Genomic DNA, 21,567 nt, shown 5'->3' with positions numbered 1-21,567 from the left:
TTTGCGGATATTGGCGTAGTGTCCAGGTTTTTGCTAATACAGGTAAAGCTGCTATGAATAGCCAGCTATTTAGTTTCTTTGGTAAATATATGCCTCTGTTGCATATATGTCTAGAGGTGGAATTGAGGATTTGCAGGATGTACATGTTTAATTTTAGCAGATGGTGCCAAGTAGCTTTCCGTAGTGGCCGTAACAATTTACACTACCACCAGCAGTGTGTGAGTTCCCGTTACATCCTTGGTAGCACATGCTCTCACTTAGGTGGGTGTGCAGGGGGATCTTATTTTGGTTTATTTGGTTGCATAGAGCAAACTTCTATGGTATACTTTTTTATGACTTCAGACTGAAGCACAGAGCCGTGTACCCATCACCACAATCAAGGTACAGAAAGTTCCATCACCCCCCCCCAAATTGCCTGGTGCTGCCTCTTTGTATTCCACCCCCCCTCATTCCTAAACCCTGGCAGCCACTGGTCTGATATCTATCCCTATAGTTTTACCTTTTCCAGATTGTCAATTACATGGAATCATGTGGTATGTAGTCCTTTGGGTCTGGCTTCTGTCACTTAGCAAAATGCCTTTGAGATTCATCCATGTGGTTGTGTGTATCAGCAGGTCACTCCTTTTAATTGTTGGATAGTGGCCCACTGTATAGATGTACCACATTTTGTTTATCCATTCACCAGTTGAGGGGCATTTGGTTTGTTTCCAGTTTTTGTCTCTTATGAATTAAGTTGTTATACATATTTGTGTACAGGTTTTTTGTTTTCATTTCTCTTGAGTAACTATCTAGGAGCAGGATTGCTGAGTTACATGGTAAGTGGATGTTTACCTTTATAAGAACCTGCCAAACTCTTGCAGAGTGGCTATACCATTTTGCATTCCCACCAGCAGGCTGTGAGAGTGCCAGTTGTTCCACATCCTGCTGATGCCAGTTGCTCCAGCAGTTGGTATTGCTAATTTCTTTTTTTTAGCCATTCTGAGGTGTGTAGTGGTATCTCATTGTAGGTTTTTTTTTTCTTTTTTTTTTTGTGGGGGCCTCTCACTGTTGTGGCCTCTCCCGTTGTGGAGCACAGGCTCCAGACGCGGAGGCTCAGCGGCCATGGCTCACGGGCCTAGCTGCTCCGCGGCATATGGGATCTTCCCGGACCGGGGCACGAACCTGTGTCCCCTGCATCGGCAGGCAGCCTCTCAACCACTGTGCCACCAGGGAAGCCCTCATTGTGGTTTTTAATTTGCATTTCTCTGATGATTACTTATGTTGGACATCTTTCCATGTGCTTATTTGCCATCCATATGACTTCTTTAGTGAATTTTCTGTTCAGATCTTTTGCCCATTTACAAAATAGTGGTCCTTTCCTTTCCTTTTTTCTTTTCAGCAGCCATGAATGGGCATGGCTGTGTTCCAATAATACTTTGCTTACAAAAGCAAGCCGTGGGTCATATTTGGTCTGCAGAAGAACATAGTTTCCTGTTCCCTGCTCTGCACCCAGTGCTTCTCAAACTTGAATCTAAAGGTGCTTATTTTCTTATTGTTAAATTTATAAACTTTATTGTGAAATAATTATAGATTTAGTGGAAGTTGCAAAGAAACCTACAGGGACGTTCCTTCACTCAGCCTCCCCCAGTGTGAACATCTTGCATAACTAGAATATAATGTTAGACCAGGAAATTGACATTGGTGTAGTTCACAGAGCTTATTCAGATTTTATGAGTTACACATGCAAGTGTGTGTTTCTATACAATTGTATCACACATGTGACTTTGTGTAACTTCCACCACAATCAAGGTACAAAACTGAGACATCATTACCATCACTATATGATCATCACACCTCATACGCACCCCTTTATAGCCTCCAGCACTTCCTACCTCACATCCCTTACCTTTGGAATCCACTGTTTTGTGCTCTATCTGTATAATTCTGTTTTTCCAAGAATGTTGTATACATGGAATCGTACTATAGTGTGCAACTTTTTGATATTAGATTTTTTTTTTTTACTCAGCATAATTCCCTGGAAGTTCATTCAAGTTGTTGCCTGTATCAATAGTTCATTCCTTTTTATTGCTAGATACTATTTCATAGTACGGATGTACCACAATTTAACCATTCACACATTTTAATAGTTTCTAGTTTTTGGCTATTACGAACAAAGTGGCTATGAACATTCATGTACAGGTTTCTGCACTAACGTAACTTTTGATTTCCCTGTGATAAATGCCCCAAAGTGCAATTGCTGGGACATCTGATAAGTTCATTTTTAGTTTTTAAAGAAACTGCCAAACTATTTTCCAGAGTGGCCGCACAATTTTGTATTTCAACCATCAGCGTATGTAAGTGATCCATTTTCCCGGCATCCTCGCTGGCATTTGGTGTTGCCACAATTCTTTATTTTAGCCACTTTGAGACTTGTAGTAATATCTCATTGTGGTTTTCATTTGCATTTTCTGGATGGCTAACAATGTTGAAGATCTTTTCATGTCCTTATTTGTCCTTTGTATATCCTCTTTGGTTAAATGTCTCTTCATGTCTTTTGCCCATGTTCTAATGGAATTGTTTTTTCGATGTTGAGTTTTGAGAGTTCTTTGTATAATCTGGATACAGATCTTTTGTGGGATATATAATCTGCAGAATTTTCTCCCAGTCTATAATTTGTCCTTACATCTCCTCTACAGGGTCTACAGAGCAAAATTTTCTAGATTTGATGAGGTATAATTTATCAATTTTTACTTTTTTGGGGGTAAAAAGTCAATTGAGCATCTTTGTGTGGATCTATTTCTATGTTCTCTATTCTGTTTTACTGATCTGTGTGTCTACACCTCCTCCACTGCCACACTGTCTTGATTATTGTATTGTTGATTTTTGAGAGTTCTTTATCTAGTTTGAATACAAGTCCTTCTTCAGGTATGTGATTTGCAGAGATTTTTACTCCCCCCCCCCCCCCGTCTGTGTCTTTTCATTCTCTTAACAGTGACCTTTATTTTGTTTAACATCTTTATTGGAGTATAATTGCTTCACAACGCTGTGTTAGTTTCTGCTGTAAAACAAAGTGAATCAGCTATATGTATACATATATCCCCATATTCCCTCCTTCTTGCATCTCCCTCCCACCCCTCTAGGTGGTCACAGAGCACCGAGCTGATCTCCCTGTGCTATGCAGCTCCTTCCCACTAGCCATCCATTTTACATTTGATAGTATATATAAGTCCATGCCACTCTCTCACTTCGTCCCAGCTTCCCCTTACCCTGCTGTGTCCTCAAGTTTGTTCTCTACCTCTGTGTCTTTATTCCTGCCCTGCCACTAGGTTCATCAGTACCGTTTTTTTAGATTCCATATATATGTGTTAGCATACGGTATTTGTTTTTCTCTTTCTGACTTACTTCACTCTGTATGACAGACTCTAGGTCCATCCACCTCATTACAAACAACTCAATTTCGTTCCTTTTTAATGGCTGAGTAATATTCCATTGTATATATATGCCACATCTTCTTATCCATTCATCTCTCAGTGGACACTTAGGTTGCTTCCATGTCTTGGCTATTGTAAATAGTGCTGCAATGAACATTGTGGTGCATGTATCTTTTTTTTAAATTTTATTTACTTTTTATACAGCAGGTTCTTATTAGTTATCTACTTTATACATATTAGTGTATATATGTCAATCCCAATCTCCCAATTCATCCCACCACCACCACCCACACCCCTGCTTTCCCCCCCTTGGTGTCCATACATTTGTTCTCTACATCTGCGTCTCTATTTCTGCCCTGCAAACCTGTTCATCTGTACCATTTTTCTAGGTTCCACATATGTGCATTAATATATGATATTTGTTTCTCTCTTTCTGACTTACTTGACTCTGTATGACAGTCTCTAGATCCACCCACGTCTCTACAAATGACCCAATTTCGTTCCTTTCTATGGCTGAGTAATATTCCATTGTATATATATGCCACATCTTCTTTATCCATTCATCTGTCGATGGACACTTAGGTTGCTTCCATGTCCTGGCTATTGTAAGTAGTGCTGCAGTGAACATTGTGGTGCATGTATCTTTTTTAAAAAAATAAATTTATTTATTTATTTTTGGCTGCGTTGGGTCTTCGTTGCTATGCCCGGGCTTTCTCTAGTTGCGGTGAGCGGGGGCTACTCTTCGTTGCCATGCACGGGCTTCTCATTGCGGTGGCTTCTCTTGTTGTGGAGCACAAGCTCTAGGCATGTGGGTTTCAGTAGTTGTGGCACACAGGCTCAGTAGTTGTGGCTCACAGGCTCTAGGGCGCAGGCCCAGTAGTTGTGGCGCACGGGCTTAGTTGCTCCGCGGCATGTGGGATCTTCCCAGACCAGGGCTCAAATCCGTGTCCCCTGCATTGGCAGGCGGATTCTTAACCACTGCGCCACCAGGGAAGCCCACATGTATCCTTTTGAATTACGGTTTTCTCAGGGTATATGCCCAGTAGTGGGATTGCTGGGTCATATGGTAGTTCTATTTTTAGCAGTATCCTTTATAGATATCTTTTATTGATTTCCAGTATGTTCTGAAAACATACTTTTAATGATCACTATTCTTTAAAATCCATTGAGGTTTTTTTCTTTTAGTGGCCCATGATATGATTGATCTTTATGAATGTTCCATGTGCAATTGAGAATAATGTGTTGAGTGGCGTTTACACACACACACACACACACACACACACACACACACACACACCAATTAAGTCAGATTGGTTGATAGTGCTGTTCAGGTAACCTATAGCTTTACTAATCTTCTGCCTACATGTTCTGTCAGTTACCTAGAGAGGAGTGTTGAAGTCTCTGATTGTAATTGTGTATTTGTCCTTTTCTCCTTTCAGTAGTATCAGTTTTTGTCCAAATTTTTTTTTTGGCTGCGTTGGGTCTTCATTGCTGTACACAGGCTTTCTGTAGTTGCAGCGAGCGGGGGCTGCTCTTTGTTGAGGTGTGTGGGCTTCTCATTGTGGTGGGTTCTCTTGTTGCAGAGCACAGACTCTAGGCGCATGGGCTTCAGTAGTTGCAGCACGCGGGCTTCAGTAGTTGTGGTGCGCAGGCTCAGTAGGTGTGGCGCTCGGGCTTAGTTGCTCTGCAGCATGTGGGATCTTCCTGGACCAGGGATCGAATCCATGTCCCCTGCATTGGCAGGCGCGCCACCAGGGAAGTCCCTGTCCAATGTATTTTTAAGCTCTGTTATATATCTTATTTGAGAATTGACCTCTTTATTATGTAATGATCTTCTTTATTTCTAATAGTGTTCTTTGTCCTGAAGTTTTTGCTGGTGTTATTATAGCTACTCTGGCACAATATTTTACTATTTTTTCTTTAAACACCCAGTTATCTTTCTTTCTTTCTTTCTTTCTTTAATTTATTTATTTTTCACTGCATTTGGTCTTCATTGCTGCGCGCGGGCTTTCTCCATTTGCGGTGAGTGGGGGCTACTCTTTGTTGCGGTGCACGGGCTTCTCATTGTGGTGGCTTCTCTTGTTGTGGAGCACAGGCTCTAGGCCTGTGGGCTTCAGTGGTTGTGGCACACAGGCTCTAGAGCGCAGGCTCAGTAGTTGTGGCGCACAGGCTTAGTTGCTCTGTGGCATGTGGGATCTTCACGGACCAGGACTCGAACCCATGTCCCCTGCATTGGCAGGCAGATTCTTAACTACTGCGCTGCCAGGGAAGCCCCCAGTTATCTTTTAGGTCAATTAAATATAGGAAAAATCATGTATTTTACCTTCATTTATTTCTTTTTAGCATTCTTGATTTATTTGTGGAGATCCATGTTTCACCCTAATATATTTCTTCAGCCTGAGGAACTTCTTTAAGATTTCTTGTAGAGTAAGACTTCTGGCTATGATTTCCATCATTATTTTTGTTTTTCTGAGAAAGTCTTTATTTCTTTTTCATTTTAAAAGTTAGCCTTATGGAGATAAAATTTACATACTGTAAAATTGACCTTTTTTAAGTGTACACTTCAGTGATTTTTAGTGAATTTGCAGAATCATACAACCATCACCCAAATCCACTTTTAGAATTCTGTCATCACCCCCAAAGATCCCCATACCATAGGTCAGTCACCTTTCCGCCCCCAACCCCAGGCAACCAGTAATATTCTTTCTATGCCGATAGATTTGCCCTCTTTGGAATTTCACGTAAATTGAATTGTACAATGTTGAGTGTTTTGCGTCTGGCTTCTCTCACTTAGCATAATGTTTTTGAGGTTCATCCATTTTGTAGCATGTATCGGTTTTTTGTTCCAGTATTCCACTGCATGGATATAGCATAGTTTATTTATCTGTTTACTAGTTGATGAACACTTGAATTGTTTTCACTTTTTGGCTTTTATAAGTAATGCTTTTATGAACATTTGCTTACAAGTCTTTGTGTGGACATATGTTTTCTTTTTACTTCATACCTAGGAGTAAAATTTCTGGTTTGCATGATAAACTTATATGTAACATTTAAAAAATGTTTATTTCAGTAAATTAAACTATTTTTTGAAGAGATTGAATAAACTATTTAAGATACAATGTTTATATAATACTAGTCATTCTCTATTTTGTTCCAGGTGATGATTTTTTAAATGTGAAACCACTCCTGTGTCATCAGACTATTATACCTTTTACAGCAGAAGCAGAGTGCACTATGTTTTAGCTTTTAAGGAGCTGACTGCCAAGCTGTTTTCCAAAGTGGCTGGACCAGTTTACATTGGCACCAGCAATGGCACCTTGCATTTTTTTAAAGATATTTTCTGGGTATAGACTTCTGAGTTGCATGGTTTCTGATGAGAAATTTGATGTAATTCTTATTTTTCTCTCTCTATGTAAAGTTTCTTTTTTCTCTGGCTGCTTTCAAGATTTTCTCTTTCGTTTTCAGTAGTTTGAATATATGCCAAGAGGTGGTTTACTGGGGGCTCTGAACCTCTTGCATTTGTGGTTTGGTGTGTGTCATTTAATTTTGGGAAATTCTCACCCATTATGTTGTCATAAAATAAAAAATAAAAATAAAATAATCTCTCATCCCTCTGTCTTCTGGGATTCCAATTGGACTCATACTAGACTGTTTTATATTATCTTGGATATTCTTCTAAATTTTCTTTGTGTTTCAATTTGGGTAATTTTTGTTGGCTGATCTTCAAGTTCACTGATTCTTTCTTTGGCTGTGTTGAGGTTACTGGTGAGCCCATTGAAGGTATTCTTTATCTCTGCTACTGTGCTTTTCATTTCTAGCATTTCTAGTTTGTTCTTTCTTAGTGTGTGTTTTTCTACTGCAGTTACCTGCTTATCTTGCATAATGTCCACCATTTCCATTTGAGCCTTTAACATGTTAACCATAATTATTTAAAATTCCTTGTCTGATAGCTCCAGTGTTTGTGTCATATCAGATTCTGGTTCTGATGATCACTTTGTTTCTTGGGAATGTGATTTTTCTTACCTTTTTGTGTGTTTTTATTTGTTTGTTTGAAGCCAAACATATCGTGTAGGCCAGTAGAGAATGAGGTATGAAGATTTTATGCCTGGAAATGGGCACATGTTTCCTTCTGCTGGGTCTTTAGAACAGAGTTTTGAGTTAACCTGGTTAGGAGTTGGATTGGGTTTGAGGTTGTTGTTGCTATGTCCACCCTCAGTGTACGACAGACTTCAAATTCCTATGGTGATTCCTTGTGCTTAACATGAGAGTTGGTTTTCCAGAGCAATGTCTTTTCGACACTGAACTTTAGGTCTTCCCTTTACACTGTGCCTCAGATGGTATCTTTGCATACTCTGTTTCCTCTTCTGTCCCTTTCCCAGTACTATTATGCTGTTACTAGTTACTTGAATTTATTTAGTTAGTGATGTGGGGAACTGGGATGTGGGCATTTTCTGTTGTTCTGCCCAAATCTCAGTCTTAGGTGCTAAGTCCACGGTATGGCCTCAGGAGTATGTGGTTCTGTGCCCAGTGTATATTTCTGCCCTTCCCCCAGGAGTAGTATTTTTTCCCCATTTGCTTCTCCCAGCTGCAGTGAATTTCCACCATTGCCCTGGAGTGTGTTGTCCTTTCCCCACAGAGAAAGGCATTGTTTTCCCTGGGGGAGATAGAGGAAATGCATGGGGTTGAGATTCGTATTCCTCCTGCATGGCTAACGCTCCTCTCTTCAAGGACCGCATCGCAGTGGTCCATTCTTAGGGCTCTTTCTGAGCTTTTCTGAAAGCCCCCAGCAGGATTCGTGGAGAAAGCGCTTGCAACAGAGTGCAGACCCCCCAGTCTCTGAGGCCCTCAGAGCCTTCCTCCTATCCTGCCAGTCCATAACCTGCCTTCACCAGTTCATTAGTGTTTGTTTCTAGCGGAACTCTTCTTACTGGTTTCTGGTAAGCTTACCCCAGATCAGTGAGTGCTCACGTCTCCTCTCCTCTGGTAGGGACTGTATCTCCTCAGATTTTGGGCAAGTGTGCTGCTCTGCAAACTCAGCTCTCCAATGCAGTAGAAAAATTCATGAATTTGAAGTTAATCTGGCTTATTTTTTGTCTTAACTATGGGAGTGACGTTTCTTCCACCTTACTTCATCCCAGAGTAGAAGATGAAGTTTTAGATTTTCTCAAGCCCACATTGCTCAGCCTCTCAAACGCCTTGTAGTTACCCCTCCATCGGCGTGTACAGAACCCTTCTTTCCTGTGACTTTTGTTCCTAAAATGTTCTGCTCTGCTTTGCAGTAAATACATGTTGACTATTTTGGGGTATTCCTATTTTCAGGTATTTCAGATACCTTTTTTTTTTTTTTTTTTTTTTGCAGTACGCGGGCCTCTCACTGCTGTGGCCTCTCCCGTTGCGGAGCACAGGCTCTGGATGCGCAGGCTCAGCGGCCATGGCTCACGGGCCCAGCCGCTCCGCAGCATGTGGGATCCTCCCGGACCAGGGCTTGAACCCGTGTCCCCCCATCGGCAGGCGGACTCTCAACCACTGCGCCACCAGGGAAGCCCGCAGGTGCCATTTTTATCCCTTCCTCCTCTCAGCAGATGCTGACACTTTACTGTTTCATGGCTGTTAGTGGATGATCTCTACCTGGTCATATTTTGGGTTTCATTGGGGTATGTTTTACCTAGTTTTGTTGTAGATGTTGTTTATGGGTTTTTGTTCTATTATTCTAGCACTTTATCTGTTTTATGTGAGAGATTCAAATTTAGGGAGATTCAGACCCATGATGCCACGCTGCTTAAAATCTTGCCTTCGTTTTTGGAAAGACACTTTTCCTGGGTTTAAAATTCTAGTTTGACAGTCTCTTTTTTTTTTCTTTAGTTTTTCAGTTAATGCAGTTTCAGAGTTTGGTAAATATCTTGAGGGGAAAACTGGCAGAATATTGGGCTCAGTTTCCCCTCTTTCTTTCTACCAGTGCTCTGCTGGTTTCTCTCCTCTTAGTAGAGGTCCTCAGTTCATGTTCTCACTCATATCCCCACCCGTTTACCTCATGCCCAGAATCAGCAAACATTCTGAGGAAAAAAATGGCTGCAGAGTGTCATTGCCTCTCTTTTCCAAAGTCCTGGCTGCCTCGTCATGCTCTAGTGCCTTCAAACAGACATTTTAAAATTTTATCTGGATTTCTTGGTTATTCTCGGTGAAAGTATTAGTCTACTACAAGTTACTCCATCACATTCATAATCAGAAGTCCACCTGTTTTCTGAGTATTTGCAAACTAAATTTCTTCATGAACTGCAATAATTGCTGAAGGGAGACATTTTAGGAGATTCCTTTTCATATAGATTCATCACTGCTTTTCAAGAAGAAAGACTCTTAAAGATGAACAAATATGACTGAGACTGAGGGAGACTGTTACATTAGTACATCATTTCCCTGACCTCTGTTTTAGCATGAAAAAGGTAAGGAGTTATTTAAGTTAGTACCAGATTAATTAGGTTAGAAACTAGTTTTTCATAGATATCAGTCCTAACTTCCGTACTGTTGGGGTCTGAATGCATGAGGCAGTGCTACTTTCCGGTCATTAGAAGCCCACAGTAGTGCTTCTACTCAAAATTCTTTCCCCTTGGTGTATTAATTCTTCTAGTAAAACACAAATAATACTCGGTTTTCTTCTCAAGGACTCAGACATAGGCACTCGCAGTAAATCACAGGGGCCATGTCCTGCTTTGGAGATAGAGGGCTTCATGCTGAGGAATCTACCAGGGAAGAGGAACTCCCTCAAGAATAGAATTTACTCTGCTAATTATTATGCTTCCTGCCACAGTGCCACAGATACCCTTGACTGTATGTTCCACAGCTGTGAAGAATGTTTCAAGAGAAAATTAGATTGTGTCTTCTGCAAGGTCTTCATCCTGGAGGCTCTCCAGAAAGGGTGATAGGGCTTCAGAAAAACAGAAAAATATCTTCTGTTCACAGGTGTTGTGTTTCCATAAAAGGAGTGTTTGGATCTTAGCTCTACTATTCACCAGCTGCATGACCTTGCGCCACTGACTCACCTCTGCATAAATTTCCTCATCTCTGAAGTCATTCTAACTACATTGGCTTCATAAAGCTGTTGTGAAGATCAACTGTAATAGTGGGAGGGAAAGTCATCTGTAGATTTCAAAGTGCAGCATACCAGAGATTGGGGTGAGCCCTATTGTTTCACCCCCCCTTTAGTATTCCTCGAGTCCTGGGGCTGGAAGAGATCAATCCCACATTTCATCTAATACAGTAATCTTCTTTGCAATGTCCCAGACAGATAGCCTTTTAGCTTCTGCATTCAGAGCTCTTTCAGAGATGGGATAGCTTTCCCTTATGCTTGTCTGCTAGCCCATACGCTGAGTCCCGGGATACCTGGAACTTCTGATCTCCTGTGACTGAGGAGGGAAGAGCAATGAAGACTTCAGAAGCCCAGAGCTATGCTGTGTGTTGAGTTTTGCCCTGCTTCTGATCTGGGACACTTGCAGCTTCCTGTTGGGATGTCTAGTCAGCTCTGAAAATGGGTTTGGTTTAATCTAGACCCCCTTCTCTAAACACATGGCAATTCCTAAGGGAAGGCAAGGGCTCGTCCACCCCTCCACGGCTTCTGTGGGTCTTTGGGATGGTTCTTCCCCTGAAAGGTCAAAATCACTTGTGTTTCTGGTAAGAACTGGAAACATCTAGTGACCTAAGTAGTCACTCTACAGGATGGGGAAGAAGAACTACTTAAGAAGCAGGAGGAACTGTTTAGCACCTATCAGATGAGCTAACTGACTAATTTATGCTGGCCATTTTTTTTTTTTTTTTTTTTTTTTTTTTGCGGTATGTGGGCCTCTCACTGTTGTGGCCTCTCCCGTTGTGGAGCACAGGCTCCGGAAGCGCAGGCTCAGTGGCCATGGCTCACGGGCCCAGCTGCTCCGCGGCATGTGGGATCCTCCCGGACCGGGGCACGAACCCGCGTCCCCTGCATTGGCAGGTGGACTCTTAACCACTGTGCCACCAGGGAAGCCCCATGTTGAGATTTTGATTAGTTTGTTTGGTTGGTGGCTTATTATTATTACCTGCAAAGAATGTTATTTACAAGTTTATTCATTACTTGGATATATCTGTGTTCCTAAACTATCATTTCTAACCTTCTCTCATCCCATTTGCATTTTCCTGAGAATGCCTTCAGTTAATCTTTTTTTTTTAACATCTTTATTGGAGTATAATTGCTTTACAGTGGTGTGTTAGTTTCTACTTTATAACAAAGTTAATCAGTTATACATATGCTCCCATATCTCTTCCCTGTTGCATCTCCCTCCCTCTCACCCTCCCAGCATCATTACTTCTCATTCTGTAGGTGGAAATAATAAAGCATGGAGAGGCAAACATATTTGCCGAGTCAGTGATTCTCAACTCCATTTTGGGGGCATTCCAGGGTGTCTCATAGGATCTCACAAAATTGCTCTAAAATTCTCAAAACCAAATTCATCTTAATTGGCTTTAATTTTTTAGAAAAAATTTCCAGCATTTTAGGGTAGGGTCAGTGAGTTTTACAAAAAAAAATTTTTTAAGTAAGACCAATGAAACGTCAAAATTACAAAAACGTTTGGGAAGCAGTGGACTAGTGAGTACCAGAACAAGCATTAAAATAATCCAGGTCAGGTACTGAGATGCATAAACTCGTGACTCATCCTCCATGGATCTGTATTTCCAAAGGCAGTGCGTTATGTGATGGCACAGCTAAAGATGCTTCTCTTCTGGGCGAGCTTTGCACAGCACTTGGGAAGGATCCTAATGGCCTTTTGTGATGACCTGATTTTTTTCACTGCTAGAGAGGTGAGAAAATATATGTACACTTGAACAGTGAGAATTTTAATTTGGCTGGACCACAGGCTCATTATGGGGGAATTATGTCAAATATGCTTGGAAAGGTAGGTTGGGGCCACATTTTGAGGGACCTTGAATACTAAACTGAGGTGTTGCAACATTTTTGATAGGCACTTTGGAAGCAGTGAAGATTTTTAAGCACGGGTTGGAGGAGAAAAGGCCGTATGAAATGGCCAGAGTTAGACTCCAAGGCTATTAATATGGCTAGAATGTGTAGGTTTGGCCAAATTGAGACAGTGAAGATGGAGAGATCCCTCAGAAACTTGCAGTGATCTGGATGAAAGGTGTTATGGAGGTTGTCCACCTTTATTATGAGCTTTGTCACTGTGCTGGTGTTTAAAAGCAGGTGGTGGGAATTCCATGGTGGTCCAGTGGTTAGGACTCCACACTTTCACTGCCGGGCCCAGGTTCAATCCCTGGTCAGGGAACTAAGATCCTGTAAGCCCTGTGGCACGGCCTAAATAAATAAATAAAAACAGGTGAGGTGTCACCTCTTGAATTCCACAGACTTTCTTATTATGCTGGCTAAGATTTTGCCTAAAATCTTAAAAAAAAAAACTAAAAAAAAAAAAAGCTTTGCCTTGCCTTTCAGAGGTTCAAAGGCACTTACTTGTTCAGAATGTGCTTCTCAAGCTGTGTATAGTACTCTTGGCATCATGAAGTGTATGTAGTTCCGTGGAGCTCCGCATCCAGTTTGACCATCTCCAGTTTACTGCATTGGAGGAGAGGGCATCACTTCACACAGACCAACTCTGATCAGTTTCACCCATGCATGCTCTCAGATGTGCTGTGTGTGAGCTTGAACAGCGGGGCCTCAGTCCGTTCTGACGCGGGAAATGGAGCATTTCCCTGTGATGTTTGACAGCCACTATTTGGCTTATATTTGAAGAGGAAAATAAAATAATTTTTTTGGAAAATATACTAATTTTGACCTCAGTTTTTCTACCCCTGAAAGCTTTTTTCTAAGAACATTAGTCAGTGGCTTGGGATACCCAGCAAATATTTACAGGATTAATTTGTTTCAATGAAAAAAAGTTATTTTTCCATACCTTTCATTATATGAACTTTTGGCAAAGGAAATTTCTCACTTTACATACTTCTTATAATAGACAAATTCCATCATCTCTCCACTAAGAGAAACAATGCTGAAAATAGTAGAATAATTCTAAAGTTATGGGAGTAACATAGTATCCACAGAAACCTTGAGTAAGTACCATGAACCTTGACCCTTATGATTAATTTGTAAGCCCTTGGCAGTGAGATGAGATGTGTTTTTTCGCTGTGAAGCAAAGGAAACCTATCGTGTAACAAGTAAGTTTGTATATTGATGCTATGTTGACTTTGTTGCTACCATGTCCTTACACAGACAGTTCATCTGGTCCCCACTGCTGCAGTTATTGTGATGAGTTGTGTATTTTTATTTCAGAGAAGATCTGTTTGAATTATTTTATTTCTATTTTGACCTACTTTAATCACTGCCCAGGTCTGCCCCATTCCACTAGGTGACACTCTTACCCATGAAACGACTTTAGTCATATCATCACCAGTAGTGGGCTGGGTTGTGCTTTTCTGTGAGGATGAAACACTTCTGGGTTGCTGGTATCCTTGCTCTCTACTCCTGAACTAGGCATCAAGATTCTGTTTCATACCTGCCTGCAAAGTCTCGTAAATGTTAATTGGTGCTATGGTAGGCACAGGGGCAAGATTTGAGCTAAACCACGGTCCCAGCCCTCCAGAAGCTCGCAGTGTAGTGCCAGGGGGCAGATTGCTGAAGAGCTAGAGAAGGGGGCCATGGCAGGGAAGGAAATGCTTTTGACTGGAAGCTCTGCATGACTAGAGGTTGTGAAGGCCTGGAGGTCCGAGACTCTGAATTGGGCGGCTGTTGGCATAGGGTGAGGGGCTCCCTGGCATGCAATGGAATGGAGAGACTAGCATCATTGCATTATTTCACTGGTAGTGCCTCTGGGTTCAACCCTGGAGGCCATAGAGGAAAGCAATGGCTGTGGCTGCTTCCTCCCATCCCAGAACTAACTAGGCTCTCCCACAGTCTCAGAGACAGACGATCAGAGGTTTCCCCACTGTTCCTGAACCAATGACTGGAAATATCTATAGCTCTCTCATTTGGTTTTATTTATCTTATTTTTTATTTTTGGAAAATTTTTTTAAAAATATAGAAAATCACACCCACGAAAGTAACCACCACCTATGTTCCTACCAACAAGAATTAATCATTCTTATCATCTTGATATATTGGTTTCCGAAGTTTTCTGTTTATCCGTGATATTAATATATTGCCCCTATTCTCACTTATTTTAATCTATATTCTTCCCATTCATAACAGGACCAGTTCTTGGATTCAGTTATGGAATGACAACATGCTTAGATATAAATGCCTCACAGCATGATGGCAGCAGAGGGTTGCTCCTCAAATGCAAACTTAAATTTTTTCTGGAGTTTAAAATTACATTGTAGAAAAAGTGCGAAATGCAGAAAGATGAAAATAAATTACCTGTAGCCCTACCACTTGGAGAGAACCAGAGTTGATGTTCATTTTGGTATATTTCCTTCCATTCTTTTTTCTATTTATACATAGTTTTAAAAAATTAGCTTTGCATTGTATTTAATATTTTATAATCTACCTTTTCACTGAATGTTTTATGATTTAAATGTTCTTCTACCTCATGATTTTTAATAGTTGCCCAGTATTCCATCCTATAGCTATAGCTAGAGTTATGTCATACTTTATAATTACTATTGCTAGACATTAAATTGGTCTCCCTTTTTGGTTATTATAGTAATGTATGTTCTTGTGTGAATGTATGACTATCAGAATAAATTTCTAGAAGTAGAACTTCTCAAAGAGTATGAACATTAAAAGGAACTCTTTTATTGAATTTTTCTTTATCAAAGTAATATATGTTTACTATAGACCATGTAGAAATCACAGATATACAAAAAAGAGAATGAAAAAGGATGTAAACGTCACCCATATTTTTACCACTCAGAGGTAATCACTATTAACATCTTATTATAATCCTTCAGTCTTCTTTTCTCTATATTCTGCGTCCTCTTTCATGAGCTTTTTACTTAATATATTCTGAACATTCTTTCAAGTTCATTATTCTACACTTTCAGTGGTTAACTAGCATTTCATTGTATGAAAGGACAATTTATTTGACCAACTCGCTACTGTTAGACATTTAGGTTATTTTTTTCCCTACAGCAAACAATGCAGAGATGAGTATTCTGTTGCTAAGTCTTTGCAAAAACCCCGATTGCTTCTTTTAAATAAATTCTTAGATGTGCAATTATTGGTTCCACATGTAGGCACATTTTTCAGGCTTTCAATGAGTATTGCTAAACCACCCTATAATAATTGTCATGTTAGAGGTAGAGTATGGGCATGCCCCTTTTGTCTGAATTCTTGAAATCACTGAATTTTTGGCCGATTTGACTGCAAAGAATTAATATACTATTTTTTTTTACTTTTATTTTATTTTTTTAACATCTTCATTGGAGTATAATTGCTTTACAATGGTGTGTTAGTTTCTGCTGTATAACAAACTGAATCAGCTATATGTATACATATATCCCCATATCCCCTCCCTCTTGCATCTCCCTCCCTCCCTCCCTATCCCACTCCTCTAGGCGGTCACAAAACACTGAGCTGACCTCCCTGTGCTATGCGACTGCTTCCTACTAGCTAGCTATTTTATATTTGGTAGTGTACATATGTCCATGCCACTCTCTCCCTTTCTCCCAGCTTACTCTTCCCCCTCCGCATATCCTGAAGTCCATTCTCTACGTCTGCCTCTTTCTTCCTGTCCTGCCCCCTAGGTTCTTCAGAACCTTTTTTTTTTTTTTTTTTTTTTTTTACATTCCATATATATGTGTTAGTGTACGGTATTTGTTTTTCTCTTTCTGACTTACTTCACTCTGTATGGCAGACTCTATGTCCATCTACGTCACTACGAATAACTCAATTTCGTTTCTTTTTAAGGCTGAGTAATATTCCATTGTATGTATGTGCCACATCTTCTTTATCCATTCATCTGTTGATGGACACTTAGGTTGCTTCCATGTCCTGGCTCTTGTAAATACAGCTGCAATGAACATTGTGGTACATGACTCTTTTTGAATTATGGTTTTCTCAGTGTATATGCCCAGTAGTGGGATTGCTGGGTCATATGGTAGTTCTATTTTTAGTTTTTTAAGGAACCTCCATACTGTTCTCCATAGTGGCTGTATCAATTTACATTCCCACCAACAGTGCAAGAGGGTTCCCTTTTCTCCACACCCTCTCCAGCATTTATTGTTTGTAGATTTTTTGATGATGGCCATGCTGACGGTGTGAAGTGATACCTCATTGCAGTTTTGATTTGCATTTTTCTAATTATTAGGGATGTTGAGCATCCTTTCATGTGTTCGTTGGAAATCTGTATAATTTCATCGGAGAAATGTCTATTTAGGGCTATTGCCTATTTTTTGATTGGGCTGTTTGTTTTTTTGATATTGAGCTACATGAGCTGCTTGTATATTTTGGAGATCAATCCTTTGTCTGTTGTTTCATTTGCAAATATTTTCTCCCATTCTGAGGGTTGTCTTTTCGCCTTCTTTATAGTTTCCTTTGCTGTGCAAAAGCTTTTAAGTTTAATTAGGTTCCATTTGTTTATTTTTGTTTTTATTTCTATTTCTCTAGGAGGTGTGTCAAAAAGGATCTTGCTGTGGTTTATATCATAGAGTGTTCTGGCTAGGTTTTCCTCTGAGAGTTTTATAATGTCTTTAATCCATTTTGAGTTTATTTTTGTGTATGGTGTTAGGGAGTGTTCTAATTTCATTCTTTTACCTGTAGCTGTCCAGTTTTCCCAGCACCACTTATTGAAGAGGCTGTCTTTTCTCCATTGTATATTCTTGCCTCCTTTATCAAAGATACGTGCGTGGGTTTATCTCTGGGCTTTCTATCCTGTTCCATTGATCTATATTTCTGTTTTTGTGCCAGGACCATACTGTCTTGATTACTGTAGCTTTATAGTATAGTCTGAAGTCAGGGAGCCTGATTCCTCCAGCTCCGTTTTTCTTTCTCAAGACTGCTTTGGCTATTCGCGGTCTTTTGTGTTTCCATACGAACTGTGAAATTTTCTGTTCTAGTTCTGTGAAAAATTCCATTGGTAGTCTGATAGGGATTGTGTTGAATCTATAGATTGTTTTGGGTGGTATAGTCATTTTCACAATGTTGATTCTTCCAATCCAAGAACATGGTCTATCTCTCCATCTGTTTGTATCAACTTTAATTTCTTTCATCAGTGTCTCATAGTTTTCTGCATACAGATCTTTTGTTTCCTTGGGTAGGTTTATTCCTAGGTATTTTATTATTTTTGTTGCAGTGGTTAATGGGAGTGTTTTCTTAATTTCTCTTTCAGATTTTTCATCATTAGTTTATAGGAATGCGAGAGATTTCTGTGCATTAATTTTGTATCCTGCTACTTTACCAGATTCATTGATTAGCTCTTGTAGTTTTCTGGTGGCATCTTTAGGATTCTCTATGTATAGTATCATGTCATCTGCAAGCAGTGACAGTTTTACTTCTTCTTTTCCAATTTGGATTCCTTTTATTTTTTTTTTCTTCTCTGATTGCGGTGGCGAAAACTTCCAAAACTATGTTGAATAAGAGTGGTGAGGGCTTCCCTGGTGGCACAGTGGTTGAGAGTCCGCCTGCTGATGCAGGGGACACGGGTTTGTGCCCCGGTCTGGGAAGATCCCACATGCCGCAGAGCGGCTAGGCCCGTGAGCCATGGCCGCTGAGCCTGCGCATCTGGAGCCTGTGCTCTGCAACGGGAGAGGCCACAGCAGTGAGAGGCCCGTGTACCGCAAAAAAAAAAAAAAAAAGGGTGGTGAGAGTGGGCAACCTTGTCTTGTTCCTGATCTTAGTGGAAATGGTTTCAGTTTTTCACCATTGAGAACGATGTTGGCTGTGGGTTTGTCATATATGGCCTTTATTATATTGAGGTAAGTTCCCTCTGTGCCTACTTTCTGTAGGGTTTTTATCATAAATGGGTGTTGAATTTTGTCAAAAGCTTTTTCTGCATCTATTATGATGATCATATGGTTTTTATCCTTCAATTTGTTAATATGGTGTATCACATTGATTGATTTGCATGTATTGAAGAATCCCTGCATTTCTGGGATGAACCCCACTTGATCATGGTGTGTGATCCTTTTAATGTGCTGTTGGCTTCTGCTTGCTAGTATTTTTGTTGAGGATTTTTGCATCTATGTTCATCAGTGATATCGGCCTGTAGTTTTCTTTTTTTGTGACGTCTGGTTTTGGTATCAGGGTGATGGTGGCCTCGTAGAATGAGTTTGGGGGTGTTCATCCTTCTGCTATATTTTGGAAGAGTTTGAGAAGGATAGGTGTTAGCTCTTCTCTAAATGTTTGATACAATTCACCTGTGAAGCCATCTGGTCCTGGGCTTTTGTTTGTTGGAAGATTTTTAATCACAGTTTCAATTTCAGTGCTTGTGGTTGGTCTGTTTATATTTTCTATTTCTCCCTGGTTCAGTCTCGGAAGGTTGTGCTTTTCTAAGAATTTGTACACTTCTTCCAGGTTGTCCATTTTATTGGCATATAGTTGCTTGTAGCAATCCTTCATGATTCTTCATATTTCTGAGGGTCAGTTGTTACTTCTCTGTTTTCATTTCTAATTCTGTTGATTTGAGTCTTCTCCCTTTTCTTCCTGCTGAGTCTGGCTAATGGTTTATCAATTTTGTTTATCTTCTCAAAGAACCAGTTTTTAGTTTTATTGATCTTTGGTATTGTTTCCTTCATTTCTTTTTCATTTATTTCTGATCTGATCTTTATGATTTCTCTCCTGCTAACTTTGGGGTATTTTTGTTTTGTTTTGTTCTTCTTTGTCTAATTGCTTTAGGTGTTAAGTTAGGTTGTTTATTTGAGAGTTTTTTGTTTCTTAAGGTGGGCTTGTATTGCTATAACCTTTCCTCTTAGAACTGCTTTTGCTGCATCCCATAGGTTTTGGGTCATTGTGTTTTCATTGTCATTTGTTTCTAGGTATTTTTTGATTTCCTCTTTGATTTCTTCAGTGATCTCTTGGTTATTTAGTAGCGTATTGTTTAGTCTCCATGTGTTTGTATTTTTTACAGATTTTTTCCTGTAATTGATATCTAGTCTCATAGGGTTGTGGTTGGAAAAGATACATGATATGATTTCTTAAATTTACCAAGGCTTCATTTGTGACCCAAGATATGATCTATCCTGGAAAATGTTTCATGAGCACCTGAGAAGAAAGTGTGTTCTGTTGATTTTGTCTGTTCTTCTGCCTCAGTTATTCTGCTATTGATTCCTTCTAGAGAATTTTTAATTTCATTTATAATGTTGTTCATCACTGTTTGTTTGCTCTTTAGTCCTTCTAGGTCCTTGTTAAACCTTTCTTGTATTTTCTCCATTCTGTTTCTAAGATTTTGGATCATCTTTACTATCATTATTCTGAATTCTTTTTCAGGTAGACTGCCTATTTCCTCCTCATTTGTTTGGTCTGGTGGGTTTTTACCTTGCTCCTTCATCTGCTGTGTCTTTCTCTGCCTTCTCATTTTGCTTAACTTATTGTGTTTGGGGTGTCCTTTTCACAGACTGCAGGTTCGTCGTTCACGTTGTTATTGGCGTCTGCCCCCCATGGGTAAGGTTGGTTCAGTGCGTTGTGTAGGCTTCCTGGTGGAGGGGACTGGTGCCTGTGTTCTGGTAGATGAGGCTGGATCTTGTCTTTCTGGTGAGTAGGACCATGTCTGGTGGTGTGTTTTGGGGTGTCTGTGAACTTATTAGGATTGTAGGCAGCCTCTCTGCAAATGGGTGGGGTTATGTTCCTGTCTTGATAGTTGTTTGGCATGGGGTGTCCAGCACTGTGGCTTGCTGGTCGTTGTGTGGAGCTGGGTCTTAGCGTTGAGACGGAGATCTCTGGGAGAGCTTTCGCCGATTGATATTGCATGGTGCCGGGAGGTCTCTGGTGGAGCCATGTCCTGAACTCGGCTCTCCCACCTCAGAAGTTCAGGCCTGACACCCGGCCGGAGCACCAAGACCCTGTCAGCCACACGGCTCAGAAGAAAAGGGAGAAAAAAAAAGAAATGAAATAAAATACAAGTTATTAAAATAAAAAATTTAAATAATTATTAAAATGAAAATGATAAAAATAAGAAAGAAGAGAGCAACCAAACCAATAAACAAATCCACCCATGATAACATGCGCTAAAAATTATACTAAAAAAACCAAAAAAACGGACAGAGAGAACCCTATGACAAATGGTAAAAGCAAACCTATACAGACAAAATCACACAAAGAAGCATACACATACACACTCACAAAAAGAGAAAAAGGAAAAATATATATATAAAAAGGAAGAGCAACCAAATCAATAAACAAATCTACCAATGATAATAAGCTCTAAATACTAAACTAAGCTAAACATAAAACGGGAAACAAATTCAATCCAGAAAGCAAACCCCAAGTCTACAGTTGCTCCCAAAGCCCACCTCGTCAATTTGGGATGATTGGTTGTCTATTCAGGTATTCCACAGGTGCAGGTACATCAAGTTGATTGTGGAGATTTAATCCGCTGCTCCTGGGGCCGCACAGAGGAATTTCCCTTTCTCTTCTTTATTCGCACAGTTCTTGGGGTTCAGCTTTGGATTTGGCCCAGCCTCTGCATGTAGGTCGCCCTCTGGTGTCTGTTCTTCGCCCAGACAGGAGGGGGTTAATGGAGCAGCTGATTAGGGGGCTCTGGCTCGCTCAGGCCGGGGGGAAGGGAGGGAGGGGTGTGGAAAGTGGAGTGAGCCTGCGGTGGCAGACACTGGCATGACGTTGCACCAGCTTGAGGGGCGCCATGTGTTCTCCTGGGGAAGTTGTCCCTGGATCATGGGACCCTGGCAGTGGCGGGCTGCACAGGCTCCCTGGAGGGGAGGTGTGGATAGTGACCTGTGCTCGCACACAGGCTTCTTGGTGGCTACAGAAGCATTTCATGCCCGTCTCTGGTGTCTGCGCTGATAGCCGTGGCTCGCGCTCGTCTCTGGAGCTTGTTTAGGCGGTGCTCTTAATCCCCTCTCCTCGCGCACCCAGAAACAACGGTCTCTTGCCTCTCAGGCAGGTCCAGACTTTTCCCCGGACTCCCTCCCAGCTAGCTGTGGCGCACTAGCCCCCTTCAGGCTGTGTTCACGCAGCCAACCCCAGTCCTCTCCCTGGGATATCACCTCCAAAGCCCGAGCCTCAGCCCCGGCGGGT

The 21,567-nt window shown here is 40.8% G+C and overlaps 1 long non-coding RNA gene across 50 annotated transcripts in view; it reads left to right on the top strand.

Annotated features, from left to right (window-relative positions):
- The window catches only part of LOC137216978 (uncharacterized), a 155,155-nt gene that overhangs the window by 16,981 nt on the left and 116,607 nt on the right, over positions 1-21,567 (top strand). For 3 of the 50 annotated variants that reach the window (XR_010939947.1, XR_010939923.1, XR_010939927.1), the window contains 2 exons: positions 8,770-8,960; positions 10,368-10,580. The exons of 45 other annotated variants lie outside the window; for them this stretch is intronic. This is a non-coding gene — a long non-coding RNA (uncharacterized lncRNA). The remainder of the gene's footprint in view (positions 1-8,769; positions 8,961-10,367; positions 10,581-21,567) is intronic. 2 more of the 50 variants (XR_010939925.1, XR_010939928.1) reach the window with 1 other exon arrangement.

Source organism: Pseudorca crassidens, chromosome X, assembly GCF_039906515.1.
Source record: "Pseudorca crassidens isolate mPseCra1 chromosome X, mPseCra1.hap1, whole genome shotgun sequence".
Classification (NCBI taxonomy): Eukaryota; Metazoa; Chordata; class Mammalia; order Artiodactyla; family Delphinidae; genus Pseudorca; species Pseudorca crassidens.
This window is presented reverse-complemented; position numbering and strand designations above follow the sequence as displayed.